At 37.1% G+C, this 14,337-nt stretch overlaps 1 long non-coding RNA gene across 12 annotated transcripts in view; it reads right to left on the reverse strand.

Annotated features, from left to right (window-relative positions):
- LOC133102340 (uncharacterized) overlaps positions 1-10,456 on the reverse strand; it is a 730,306-nt gene extending 719,850 nt beyond the window's left edge. For 11 of the 12 annotated variants that reach the window (XR_009702914.1, XR_009702915.1, XR_009702905.1 and 8 more), the window contains exon 1: positions 10,350-10,456. This is a non-coding gene — a long non-coding RNA (uncharacterized LOC133102340). Of the gene's footprint in view, positions 1-9,126; positions 9,204-10,349 lie in introns of those variants that run through there. The other variant, XR_009702913.1, reaches the window with a different exon arrangement.
- Between the last annotated feature and the right edge of the window lie 3,881 nt (positions 10,457-14,337).

Consider the following 14,337-nt stretch of genomic DNA (forward strand, 5'->3'; position numbering starts at 1 on the left):
ATTAGAAAACAACAACTCATCTGCCATTCAGAACTCAGTTGCCAAGAATAACACAGCTAAAATGCATGCTGTGACCACTCTTGAAAGAGAATAAAGGAAAATAAGTGTGAGGCCACCTCCTCTTTATAAAGTTGAGAATTCAATCTCAGAAATAAAACAAACCTTAACAAAAGAAGATGAAACATAAGAAGAGCTACTGCAGACAAGGAAATACAGAGGGAAAATGAATCAAGACTCCTTAATGTAGCACAACAATAGACACAAAATATGGGTGCTTTGAACAGAGCAAGGAAGGAAATTTACAGGAATGTTTGGGATTCAAGATGTTGCAATGTTTGAATTCATTATTTTGTTTTCAAAGACAATGTCAGAACTCTAAAGAGGGTTGGCCTACCTATGGAAATTCAAGGGAGCCTTTCTCATTCCCTTTGCTTATTGATGGCCAATCAAAAAGACTCTGAAGAGAGACCAAGAAATGTGGAGTTTGGTAGCACAGTGTACTGAGTGACATATTACGATGACATGAAAATTGTCCACTTCAATGCCCAGGAAATGTGTGCCTTACATCTCTGCAGTTCCTTATTCCCATTTGGGGCTTTCAATTCCTTGAGACTGAAAGGCAGTGCAGTATCTCCTCACTTTCTCCAGGAATTCTTACAAAGGTTAAGACAATAGAATCCAAGTCAGCTGGAGGAGCTCGTAGGCTCTTTGCTCTGATTACAAGGCTTATATCCAACTCTAACTTCCTTTTGGCTCAGGAAGGAGCTGTTAACACAGAATTCCTTGACAGGCAAAAACTCACTATCTATAAAAATGCAGACATATAGGAATGCAAACACACACACACTGGGGCTGTTTTATAAAGAGCAAGAGCTACCTTGTATAAACACAGGAAGAAGCCTTGAGAGACATCATGACCAAAAAAAGAAGGCAAAAAAAAGGAAAATTAAAATATAGCTAATAAAACATAAAAATATATCTCAAAATAGTCCTAATGTTCATTTTTCAAAATGTAAAGTTACCAGAGATAACTTTCCAATTGACCAGAAATGCTGTATGTGGAATCATGTAACCACAAGGACATTATGTTCTTACTTAGTGGTTGTTTCTTGTTGCATGTGAAAACATCTCACTTGAAAAAAAAAAAAAAGCTGTTGAGAGCCTCAAAACAGAATTCAGGAAAGAAAAATGGTGAGGGGGGGGGAGGAAAAAGTCTATCTCTAGATATGGCAGTTGCTATTAAAAGTGGGAAAATAATAGTATTTTGGCCCCACTAGGAACTTGTATTATTATAAACAAATCAAGATTCTCTTTTTAGTAATGACTATGTATGTTTGTTGACTGTCAGCATAGGAAATCCCATTAAAGGGGGAAAATACTGTCCAAGACTCTCTACAAATGTACAAATCTGCAGGCTGAAATATCTATAAGAATACCCATATACAGAATCTGCTCCTCATCTATACAGAACAGGTTCACCGCGAAGACTCAGTTTACTTTCCAGAGGTAACAAATCAGTTTGATCCATGTCAGGTCCTGGATGACCTATGAAACTGGACCTGGCCAAGATTTTGAGGCAAAACCTGTACATTTATTAAACTCACAATATTTATTTTGTTCACATTTGCCAACTTATCCACCTAAGTTAACTCCCTACAGAAATAAATGCAAATGTATAATGCCATAGACTACAGCTGTCTAGTTGTAAAATTGCTTAATGTGAAATAAAAAGCATGTTATCATTTATCAAAAATATAAGAGCAAAAGTAGGAAATAATTCCCATTGCTATGTGCAAAATCATAGAGAATACGTACTATCTTTAACATGAATAATCAGGAATACTTGTATATTTCTTACTACTTAGAAGTTCAAATGGTAAGATAATACAAAATAATCAACAGGCTGACACTAAGAGGTTACTACTGTGATATGAGCAAAGGCAAAACCCGCAATAATAAATCAATGATTCAAATGGCTTTTTGTTCATTATACAAACTTATTACATTCAGAGTAATAGAGAAGGTTAGAAATAATCACATTTAGCTTGTGTCATTATGATACTAATCTGCAAATATACAAAATGGTAGAAAAAGAGACATTAGGTAATATGCCAATTTTTATTTCAATTTAAAACCATAGGCAAACTAGACCTCCAAATATTTAATGACTACTTCTGCCACATTATTACTTGATTCGGCTACATTTTCTATATTATAGATACATTGATGGAGGAATAAGTTTATGATGAATTTCCAATATCCAAAATACAACTTATAAAAACTTTTCTTAGAAGTCATGAAAAAAAATCAAAGCTCCTATTTGCATTACCCTAACAGCTTTTGGAAAGTAATTAAAGGAATTTAGATTCAAATGAAATAATAAAAAATGAATTGATGTATGGAAACCTAAGAAAAATGTAATAATTCCCAATCAATCACTGTATCATTTGTCTGGAGAAAAAAATATATTTTCAAAATCCTGAGAGTACTCTGAGACTTTTTTTCTAATTTGAGTTTCTTATTTATGGTAACCTAAAATAATTAAAATAAACATGTTTAAGTCATCTGGATTCTGCTGCTGGGTAATATGTGTGCTCTCATTAGTGCCTGTATTTACAATTCAAATGGCAACAAAAAGCACAATTTGGGTTGAAGGACAAGAGAAAAGGATGAACTTAATAAAAAAGGAAGCATTTGAACCATGAGATGTCACAGCACAAAATGGGATAGCCTGGTTACACGGAGCTTAACAAAACCTGCACCATGCCAGTCTCTTCTACAACCACAACAGTGGTTTCAGCAAAGTGATAATTTCAGGCTTCATCATATTAAAATTATGTTGTTAATTTTTATTGGTTTGTTACTGGCATTGATACTGTTTGCATTTGGTTTTCAAAGTTGTTTTGTTTTATAGTTATGTATAGGTTTAAGCATAAAGTCATCTAGGTTTTCTCCTATCTTATCTTGTAGGAGTTTCATATTTTTGCATTTTACTTTAGGTCTATGAACCATTTTGAGTTAGTTTTTTTGAAAGGTCTAAGGTCTGTGTCTTGATTCATTTATTTACATATAGATATCCAGTTGTTCCAGCATCATCTGCTTAAATGACTATCTTTGCTCCATTAAAAAATGAATAAATGAATGCAACTCTATTTTACAAGCGATCAGGGCCAAGAAAAATTTGAGCAATTGTACATTAACAAAATTAATGACACTATCTCCTCTTTACAATGATGCTCAGAGAACACACTATTTGCCCATATTATTTTGCCCTTTTAGGACAAAATTCACACTCACTTCTGGTGCTGGTAACATGGTCAACAATCTCAAAAACATTCAGCCAGTACATATAGTCAATCGAATCTTGAAGAATTTGACTCCAGTATTTGCCAAAGACTCAAAGATGACACTCTAGCTAAGGCTGGTGAAATTTCACACATAAACATGAAAAAGCTAGAATAATGTGAAGTTTTCAACAATTTGGTAACTTGATGACAAAGCATAAAAATGGAAACAAAGAGTCTGAGAACTACGCCAACAAAATTAATTATGGAAGGTACACCAGATACTACAAATGTTAATTTCAGAACATCATAGAGACAAGATATGAATAGGGAATCAGAAGTATAATTTTCATAATTTATATGTATATTCCCAATGTAAACAATGATCAAGTAGAATCACTAATAGTCAAGCTTGACCATAGGGAAAGAAAAAAATAGGTGAATGATCAAGAAAATAAAGCTTTACCCACGTGGAAGTAATACAGAATTCTACACCCAATCTTGAAAGAGAAATCTGCTTTTGTTTTGAGAGGTGTTATCAATATTAGTCATCATGTGATATAAAGTTAGCATAATAATAATGGTTGAGAAGAAAACATTTATTGGATGCATATTTTGTAGTAAGGTACTTTACTTTACTCACAAAACACTGCAGTGTAGGAACTCCATAACACAAATGAGGAAACCAAGTTCAACTGGAATCATAAGAGCATGATCTAGTGCAAGCTCTTCCAGTTATGAGCTCTGTGGCTCTGGGGGAAATCACAGCCTCTCAGAGCTTTAGTTTCTTCACCTGTAATATAAAGATAACACTTGCCCTGCTGGCCTTCCACAGTTGTTTTGTGATGGCAGTTAGGTAACATACAGAGCCTCCGTGCTGTAGAAACCACCTCACAAATATAGGGGGCACAAAAATTTGTAAATTACAGTTACAAAAATTACACTGACAGAATTAACATGAACAACAGCAAAGTGGTTAAGAGCTCAGACCCTGGTGATATGCTAATTATACATTATGGCTATGTTATTTCTCACCTGTGTATCCTTAGGAAAGCTGCTTAGTTTCTTTGGACCTTACTTTCTATACTGGTATAATGGGAATAATGATAATGTCTTATCTAATAAAATCATTGTTATTAAATGATTCAACACATTAAAATTTCTTAGAACATACTGATCATATTAAGAACTATATGGAGAACCATTCTCTGGGCATATATGGATAACCATTCTATATGGAGAACCATTCTATATGGAGAACCATTCTCTGGGCATCTTTGCCAAATTTCACCAATGACTAAATAATTTGTATATTTAATTCTAATTATGTCGACAAACATTTATTAAAAATCACCATTCTGAAAAATACAATGCTAGATATTTCTGGGGGTGTAAAATTAAATAGGATAGAATCTCTGCACTCTGAGGACTCCGGCTGCTGAGAGAAATAAACACATAAAAAAGTAGTGTGATATATGAAATATCAGAGAGAAATTCCTACTTTACTTCAGGTATGAAAAAATTTGTTCTTGCCTTCGTTCATTTAAGTCTGCCCAGCCCCTTAGTCCATGGCAACTGAAGGACAACATATAGGGAAGTATTTTCAAAATTAATGAGCACAATAAAAATTCATACTCATAATCTGTGTCTTGGGTTCCAATATGAGATGAAGATGTAGTTTTTATTCTGAGAGTACTGGTCATTGGGCTGGGCTGTCCTCTGGAAATTGGCATAACTGGTCCATGGACTTGGAATTATTTTTCCCAGAGTGCAGAAAGATATGTGCTGATCCTTTCATGTTCTCTTATTACTGTTGCAATCCACGTTAAAGATAGGTGCCTATCCCCAGGAATCAGTCTTTAAGCATGGAACCAATCAAGGATAAAAAACATGTAAAGAGATTGAAGCTGAAACCTCATTTCTCTAGGTTGCTACTATGTAATCAGTCTGTTGAATTCAGTATGCCCAGATCCCAGACCAAAAACTTTGCTCTTTTTCCTTTTCCTGAGCAAGGTCAGCCAGTATTTACTCTGGATCCATGAGACTCAGATTGTATACTTCATCAGAAATTCAATTAAATCATCAATGACATCAATTCAATACAATCCCATTTACACTGCAAAGATAACCTTTTCCTGGTTTTTTGTTAGAATTTTTCATTGAGAACTACTACTTGAAACAAAATTTAAGCATCTCACCCAGACTTTTGCAATAACTAACCTCTTAATTGGTCCTACTCCTACAGTTTCTCTTATTTTGGGACAAATTTTTATAGTGCTCCTCAACTGTCAAAGTATTTTATGTGATCATTCAATTACCCAGGGGCTGGATAGGCTCAAATGAGTGAAAATAAGGAAATGTTTGATTCATATCTGAAATATAGTGGGAATTTCTCTCTGATACTCCCATATATCACACTGTCTTAAATTGTCATTTTGTCTGTTTTTATTTCCCTTACAAGACTATGAGTCTTTAGAGTATAGGAATTCTATTTTATTTACCTTTGAATCCCCTAATGTGCAAGATTATCATAATGTGCAAGTATATTACAATCCAGATCAGGAAATTTCAGCAGTTACTTATTAATAGTTTATTGAAAAAATAGTTTATTGAAAAAAATTATTAATAGTTTATTGAGACAATACCATAAGTCTCCCATCTACTTAAATTCCAATCTTATCTCCTGATAATTCTCTCATACGTAACCTACACTCAAGTTGATTTCAAACCAGAAGAGATGAAGGTGAGAGAGATTGTTTTGTTTCATCTTCAGACATTCTATATTAGTAAGTTGTAGGTAGAGTTCAGAAACATATATATATATATATATATATATTACACATGTCATATCATATATATATGATATTCCCAACTCTAGAACAAGTAAACTATTTCTTATTCTCCAAGACTACTCTGCAATGTCCTACACCCAGGTCTTCTATTATTATCAGACTAGAATAGTAAGTTTCTTTTCAGATCACTGCTTCTCAATGCCCATTTTAAATAACACCCTCCTACATGAAGCTTTTCCTGATTCATTGCTTTTCTAAGAGATTCTATGACATTTTGCTTATATCTCTCTTTTTATACCTATTATAGTCTGCCTTGTAATATGGGCATCTGCTTATCTGTTATTCCCATTAACAAATATAATCTCTTTAAAAGCAGGAATTGTCTTACACATTTTTAAAACTCTCTGACAGACTCTGTATAATGCTTTATATAGAAGCTCATTTTTAAAAATCATGTGTTACATTACCTTATACTATTTAGTTCCTAGAGTTGGCCTTGTAATTTCCAAGTTGGAGTTAGCCTCTACACAGTTAACACATCACGTAAGAACCTTAACAGTCAAACCTGTAAGCAAGCACCCAAACTCAATTTAAATGTCCCTTTCTTCTAAAACAAACGCATTACACCACTAAAGCCAGCAGGCTTACTTTGTTCCACTGGGCCACATAAAGTTGGAAGTTTCCAATTATCAGCACAGCAGCATACAGCTTTTACGTAATAACTCAGTGTTATGCAGCATCATTGCTCTGAACAAGGGACAAATGTTAATAGGCAGAGTGAAATGCACTATGCAGATGGATATGACAGGAAGTGGGACCTTTCAGCACTGCAGTTGTTTGAGTTTGCAGGGTCCTATGCACAAGGCCTAGAAATAAAGTTTCTGGGCCACCCTGTGCATTGATGTTTTAGTGTTAGAGGAAAGGGGCAGCTTGCTTAACCAAGTTCGATTTCGACACCCATTCCTCATTCAATGCAGCAGGAGAAATGAGCCTTAAGGCTAAAGGGAGGCTATCCATGAACCTCTACTCCAGTTCCTTTATAAACCAATCTCCCTGACACCCTGAACTCCTTATGGCAATGGCTTCATCCTTCCTCCTTATACCAACCTGCTCCCTTATACTATTATAGCCTTACACCATTTCTGAAATGTGAATCCTTTATATTCCTTTTTCTTTCCTTTTTTTTGAAATGGAATGATTCTAGCAATTCCGTAATTTGCATAAGGAATTGCACCAGAACTTCATCTACCTGGACCTGATCTGGAGAATGAAATTCTGGAATTTTGAGCTATTTCTTTAGTGAGATGAGAATTTGAGGGACCTTGCGAGGAGATGAGAGTACTTTGCCTATGAAAGTGTTATGAATTTTAGGTGTCAGAGGGTGAATTGCAGCAAAGAGCCTCTAATATGTCCTCCAATTATTCTGCCTCTTGGTATTCATACTTTTGTGTAAACCCTTCCATTTAAGTGTGTACTGCATTTAATGACTGAGTTCTGAGGCATAAAATATGGCAGAGTGATGGGAGCCTTTTTATGTTCCTTTTTCTTCATTCTTTATTTTTCAGTACCTCTTTCCTTCATCTTCCCAAATGTCTGTCTCCTGTGACAAATGATTTTTGTACAGCTAACAGAGACCCCTCCAGTGTCACACAAGCTATCATGTAATATCACTGATGGCTTGAGGCATTCTGTAATCATGGAAACATGCAATAAAATTTTACAAACCTAGTTCCAAAAGGAATATATTTTTCCAAGGTTGATAAATCACCTAAACGCCCCTTCCCCAAAACGACTTTCTTAATGCCCCTGATGCTTTTCTCTCTGAGCTCCCATAGGCTTCTTGGTGGCAACTGACACCTTAAAATATGGTCAATTACATAATTCTTATTTCCACTATAAGATTATAAGTTTCTTGAGAGGATGGTTTCCTACCTTATTCTTTTCATGCCTTTCGTTGGACCTAGAACTTTATCTTGGGTATATCAGGTGTTCAAGAAATGATTTGCCAATTACTAATTAATACATCCCCATAAATGCTTTTTAGCTAATAGGATAAAAGAGGTATTTATTTTCTGTTTCTTTCTGTCCGTATTGCCCTAAATCTCCTCTGATAATGCATGTTTACCAACCAACTTGACAACACATAGAATAACCAGTGTGTGCAGTTCCTTCTACATCTGCCTCCCTGGCCAGGGCGGCCGGGAAATGTGACAGCACCAGGCAGCTCAATCAGATCTCTGACAGGTGCTGCCCCACTCTGCACAGCCTGAGACCCAAAAGGGAAACGTACATCAAGGACAGGGAGTGTCAGGGAAACTCCAGGGCGCCATGACAGAACCACGGGAGCCATGTCTGACTAATGCTAATGGGAGACCAGTCCTCAGCGGTCAGCAAAACTCGCTTTCAAACATCAGGAAAATGACAACAGAAAACCTGTCATTGAGAGCAGGGAGATAAATGGTAGTCAAATTCACTGAAATGAAATTAACTCAAGTGTTACCTTTAAATGTTTACAAACTCATCATTGATTTTAACAGAATCAGGGGGCATGTTTTTATTTTTTTCCATCTCTTCCTCATCAACACAGGCAAAGAACTGCTTGCAATTTATCAACGAGAACACACAGGAAAGGCACAGAAGGAAGCCATACATAGTCATGGCGTGCTTGCTCACCCAAGCAAAGCTACTTGTTTTGCTGCCTGCTTTTTCCTCTTCGCTGTCACAAAAGATTTAAAGATCTAAGAGCACCTCGTAAACATTCTTTCTCTTTATAACGCCTAAATTTCTGAAATGTAAAGAAAACATAACTATTTTTTTTCTGGGAAATACAAAATAAGTTTGGGTAAATGAACAGTCTGACAAATTATAATATATTGGGGAAAAAATTAGTGAGTGCATACTATGCGGCCCTTCACACACGTACACACACAGCTGTTTTCAAAACACTCTCCTATCTTCAAAGATTTCACTCTAGTTGCGTCACCGGCAAAAGTCCATTAACAATTCCCAGGAAATAAAAACAGAATCTGGGTAATAAAATAAAGTCTAACCTTTTTTTCTTTCCCTTTGTGCCCAGTCTAGTTTCACTTGCTCACAGGGCGCTGCGCGCAGAGGCCTTGGCCTGGCCCTTCCGGCCTGAGCTCCTTGGGCGGAAAGGCTGCGCTGACGCAGCTTGGCCAGCCGTGCGCAGAAGCTCTGCGCACACCACCACTATTCAAGATGGCGGCAGTAGGCTGTGTGCAGACGCTGCGCCGGGACTGCGATCTAGAGGCGAGAGCAGCACCGCTGCGCCAGATTTATGAGAACGCCGCTGCCGCCCCCGTGCTGATGAGAACCTTATAAAGCAGCCCCGCCCACAGCCCTGCGGGGAGATCATGCACTCTAAATCTCCTCTGATAATGCAGGTTTACCAACCAACTTGACAACACATAAAAGTCCCAGTGTGTGCACTTCCTTCTACATCTGCCTCCCTGGCCAGGGCAGCCGGGAAATGTGACAGCACCAGGCAGCTCAATCAGATCTCTGACAGGTGCTGCCCCACTCTGCACAGCCTGAGACCCAAAAGGGAAACGTACATCAAGGACAGGGAGTGTCAGGGAAACTCCAGGGCGCCATGACAGAACCACGGGAGCCATGTCTGACTAATGCTAATGGGAGAACAGTCCTCAGCGGTCAGCAAAACTCGCTTTCAAACATCAGGAAAATGACAACAGAAAACCTGTCATTGAGAGCAGGGAGATAAATGGTAGTCAAACTCACTGAAATGAAATTAACTCAAGTGTTACCTTTAAATGTTCACAAACTCATCATTGATTTTTTTTTTTAACAGAATCAGGGGGCATGTTTTTATTTTTTTCCATCTCTTCCTCATCAACACAGGCAAAGAATTGCTTGCAATTTATCAACGAGAACACACAGGAAAGCCTGCTTTTTCCTCTTCGCTGTCACAAAAGATTTAAAGATCTAAGAGCACCTCGTAAACATTCTCTTTATAACGCCTAAATTTCTGAAATGTAAAGAAAACATAACTATTTTTTTTTTCTGGGAAATACAAAATATGTTTGGGTAAATGAACAGTCTGACAAATTATAATATATTGGAAAAAAAATTAGTGAGTGCATACTATGCGGCCCTTCACACACGTACACACACAGCTGTTTTCAAAACACTCTCCTATCTTCAAAGATTTCACTCTAGTTGCGTCACCGGCAAAAGTCCATTAACAATTCCCAGGAAATAGAAACAGAATCTGGGTAATAAAATAAAGTCTAACCTTTTTTTCTTTCCCTTTGTGTCGGGTCTAGTTTCGCAGAGGCCTTGGCCTGGCCCTTCAAGCCTGAGCTCCTTGCGCGGAAAAGCTGCGCTGACACAGCTCGGCGAGCCGTGCGCAGAAGCGCTGCGCACAACACCACTATTCAAGATGGCGGCGGTGGGCTGTGTGCAGACGCTGCGCCGGGCCTGCGATCTAGAGGCGAGAGCAGCACAGCTGCACCAGATTTGTGAGAACGCCGCTGCCGCCCCCGTGCTGATGAGAACCTTATAAGGCAACCCCGCCCACAACCCTGCGGGGAGATCCTGCACTCTAAAGCGCTAGTGTGTGCCTCTCCACTCTCTGATCAAAGACTAAAGCTTTCTTTTGCTTCTAAATCAAACTCGGTCTCGTTCTATTGGCTCAAATGACACCGGGCAGAAAGACCCTTGCTGGGAACTGACTAGGGAGGGGTGGTAACAGCTGTAGTGATCCTCCCTGAAATAAGGGGACTCATAGCTTGATATCTTTCATTTCCCCACTTCACCTTTCACACTCTCAAAACACATAATATTTAAAATCACAAATTAAAACAAAGTAGTAATTTTATCCCTACATTTATAATGGATAGAGGGCCCTAAAGGTAGAATTCTCTTTTTCTTTGAAGACTGTAAAGCAGGAAACCATCTGCCTCAAGATGGTCTCTCTCTGAACTTATTTTTCTAGTAACATCCTTATAGTACTATTCAAGGGAGATCTTAATTAATAGACATGTACCCTGGATTGACTATAATTGATGTCAATGGAAAATCTGGTCAGCGTTTGCCCATGTAATGCATTTCTAACTGAATGAATGTAAGTCCAATGCTTTCTTTAAAAATGAAGGCTAATTTACTAAAGAAATTTGAAATACATTAAGAGGTCTTAGTGCAGACAGACCTGTCTATGTTTTTCTAGGTAGCACTGAGGTAAATTAATCTTCACCAACTGTCTAGATTGGTTAAAAATTTACAGATATTTCTTTTTAAATGCTAATCTTTCTATTTGTCCTTATAAATCCACAACATACTCAAGCAGCTTGCTTATGAACACAATTGCCTGTTGCTCCATAGAGAAAAGAGGCAAACAAAGGTCAGAAAGGTGTTTTTTGACTAGTATAGATATCCTCCAAAAGTCACTACAATAAGGAAAGAAAATCAAATTATAGAATAGATTAAAGAAAATGAGATTTAAAAATATTCAAAACTTCTAAGAAAGAAAGAAAAACAAAGAAAGGGAGGGAGGGAGGGAGAGAGAAAGAAAGAAAGAAAGAAAATTCCTATTTTCCTGTTTCTGGTTCCACATATAAGGAGCATGGAAGTTGCCATTCCATCCTAACAACAAGTGAAAAGCTGAACAGACTGAAAAGTCAACAAACTCTTCTTGGATCCGTAAGAAAGGAAAAGACACAGGAAAAATCACTACCCTCAAGTTTGGAGAGAGACAGGTGAATACAAGGAGTCAGAGATTACTAAAACAAAGACACATGAGTGGAAACTATTGCAGGAACAAGTGCCAGAGTGGAAATCCTAAATTGTAATTGATGAGTTGCTGGAGGTTCAGTGTGGACAACTCTGAGAGTCAGAAACTCCATGGGAGCCCAGTCATTGGGAAGTAGAGGGTTACAATTTTGTGAGATTTACCTTCAGGGACTCAAGGAGGTTCTCACAATAAATATCAAGAAAAATCTCCTTGTACTTCTAGCAGAAGGAAGGAAAAGGAACCATTTTGAAATAAACCAGATTGCTATGATCTTCATAGCAAGGACTGCCTTCAGGAGAAACTAGTTAACTAGAGCCTAACCTGCTGGGGTATTATCAGAGTTTAACTGACCTGGGAGAAGGGAAATATCCAACTCCAGTCCACTCCAGCCTTACACATGGAAGAAGGGAAAACCCAACACCAGCCTATTCTGCTTATGATGTCTCACCTAATGGGGGAGAAAAACACTGAGAAACGTTTGTGAAGTTCACAGTCCAGAGGCATAGGCTCATTAAAAGACTGAGACATAATCACAGGACAACAGAGCTCTTCCTCTTCCCCCATACCTTACCATCACATTACCAAATGCTATTTATAGCAGTTCCTTTTACCTGGTGCATCATGCCTAGCTATCAGGAAAAATTGCAAGGCATACTAAAAAACAAAAACACAATCTGAAGAGACAGAGCAAGCATCAGAACCAGATGTGGGATGTTGGAATTATCAGACCAGGAATTTAAAACAACTATGATTAATATGTTAAGGGCTCTAATGGATGAAGTAGACAGCATGCAAGAACAGATGGGTGATGTAAACAGAGAGATGGAAATTATAAGAAAGGACCAAAAAGAAATGCTAGAGATCAAAAAGATTGCAACATAAATGAAGAATACCTTTGATGGGCTTATTATTAGACTGGACACAGCTGAGGAAAGAATCTCTGACTTAAGGGATATATCAATAAAACCCTCCAAAACTGAAAAGCAAAGAGAACAAAGGCTAAAAAAAAGAGACAGAATATCCAAGGACTATGGAACAACTACGAAAGTGTAACATAAATGTTATGAGAATTCTAGGAGAACAAAGAAAGGAACAAAAATATTTGAAACAACAGTGACTGAGAATTTCCCCCCAGTTAATGTCAAACACCAAACCATAGATCCAGAAAGCTCATAAAACACCAAGCAGGATAAATACCAGAAAAACTAAACCATGGCATATCATTTCAAACTACAGAAAATCAAAGATAAAGAAAAAATCCTGAAAGAAGCCAGAGGAAATAAATACCTCACCTACAGAGGAACAAAGATAAGAATAACATCCAATTTCTCTTCAACAACCATGCAGGCAAGAAGAGAGTAGAGTGCATATTTAAAGTGTTGGGGGGGAAAGCAGCAAGCTAGAATTCTGCACCCTGCAAAATTATTCTTCAAAACAGAAGGAGAAATAAAGACTTTCTCAGACTAACAAAATTGAGAGAACTTGTTGCCAGTAGACTTGCCTTGTAAGAAATGTTAAAAGAAGTTCTTTAGAAAAAAAGAAAAATAACATACATCAGAAACTTGGATCTACATAAAGAAAAGAAGAGCACTGAGGAAGGAATAAGGAATACTGACAGTAAAATAAAGACTTTTATTTTTAATTTTCTTATTCTTAATTGATCCAACAGACACTAATTTGTTCAAAATAATAATAGAAACAATGTTTTTGATGTATATAAACATACATAATAAGCATAAATTCATATGTTTATGTATGCTTATATATAAGTGAAATAAATGGTACAATAATATAAGGGATGGGAGGGAGGAATTAAGATTCTGTTATTATAAGTACTTACACTACCTAGGAAGTGCTATACTGTTATTTAAAAGTAAATTTGGATTAGTTGTAACTGTATATTGAAAACTCTAGGGCAACCACTTAAAGAAGTAAAAAGAGAAGTATAACTTATATCCTAAGAAAGGAAAAAAACGTGTCAGTGTAGGTTCATCAATTGTAACAAAGGTACCACTCTGATGGGTGATGTTGATAACAGGGGGAGGCTATGCGTGTGTAGGTTTAGGGGGTTAAATGAGAAATCTGTGTACCTTCCTCTCAATTTTGCTGTGAACCTAAAACTGCTATAAAAAAATAAAGTCTTTTTTTTTTAAAGAGCGTTTTAGTCAAAATCTTAAACTCTTTATTTGTCTCTATTGCTGTTCCGTAATACTATGCTGTGACACTAAGTTTCTATGACTTCCAGTGTTCCTTTAGCTGGAAATGGAGATATCTTTGTCTCATCGCTCATTTGGTGCTCAGGTCATCCTGACAAGGATGTCCTCTTTGAAGCCAACTCCAAGACCCTTGAGTAAATAAAAGATGAAAATGCCAGGAAGGTGGGAGTGGACTTCTAAATTTAGGGATAACACTCTAATTGGACACCTTCTTAATATGATAATGTAATGTAGCTTTGGAAAAAGAAAGGTCATCTTAGCAGTATGGGTAGGAG

The sequence above is a fragment of the Eubalaena glacialis genome, chromosome 12, assembly GCF_028564815.1.
Source record: "Eubalaena glacialis isolate mEubGla1 chromosome 12, mEubGla1.1.hap2.+ XY, whole genome shotgun sequence".
Lineage (NCBI taxonomy): Eukaryota > Metazoa > Chordata > Mammalia > Artiodactyla > Balaenidae > Eubalaena > Eubalaena glacialis.